This window comes from Phalaenopsis equestris, unplaced genomic scaffold (genome assembly GCF_001263595.1).
Source record: "Phalaenopsis equestris unplaced genomic scaffold, ASM126359v1 Scaffold000250, whole genome shotgun sequence".
NCBI classification, from domain to species: Eukaryota; Viridiplantae; Streptophyta; class Magnoliopsida; order Asparagales; family Orchidaceae; genus Phalaenopsis; species Phalaenopsis equestris.
The window spans coordinates 1588167-1589032 of record NW_018164692.1 but is presented as its reverse complement, the minus strand read 5'-3'; positions in this window follow the sequence as shown (position 1 = coordinate 1589032).

The window sequence follows — 866 nt, the reverse complement described above, 5'->3', positions numbered from 1 at the left end:
TCCCAACTTCTCCAAGTAAAGTTGGGGAATCCAAAGCAAGGGGAGTGAGGGACTCCGACCCATCGAGACTTGTGCTAAGGTTCGCAACAAGAGGGGAGACACTCGGCTCTACGGGGGTATTTGGTCACGCACAGGAAGTCCTAACCTAAAGGCTAGCTCTAGGAAATTCAATGATCCATCGCGCAAGCACGCTGTCGCGCCGACCCACATCAGCGCACACACCCCGTGTGGGCGATCGAACCCACACGCCTAGACTCCACTATTCCTAAGGCTAGCTAGGAGGTAGAATGTCTCACCACCGTGACGGTTGCAGACGCGTTTCTTTGCTTGCTCCGAGCTCTCCGGCGCCTGATCTATGCTCCAATGTACCTCGGTAAACGTGCACATGACAACAAAAAGACATAGGAGATTGTGAGGGCAAAAGGTATGCAAAGTACATTTGATAAATATTACAATATGTGAGAAATACAATTAAAATGTACCTTTAAGAGGAGGGGTCGCTCGACACGTTGAGCGACAAAAGTAGGAAACCCACGGGGACGCCGGCGGGAAGAAGCGCCGACGAAGGCCTTTCCACGAGGCGGATGACTCTCACACCTCCCCGAACAGCGATGTCACTCGTTGTTCGGTGGCGTCGAGGTGCTCCGGCGAGGTGTTTGTTCGCCGGAAAAGCGAGGCAATGAGGTGGCGGTGGTGGAATGCCTGTAGCACACAACCGGAATGAGAAAAGCAAGGAAGAATGGAGGAAGCTCCGGCCGTGATGTCGGCGGCGAAGGAGAAGCAGGTCCGGCTGCTTCCCACTTCGGCGGCTGGGTCTCCCGAGAAGAGCTGTGGCGGCTGGTTTTTCTGGTGTTGGCTTTTCTAAA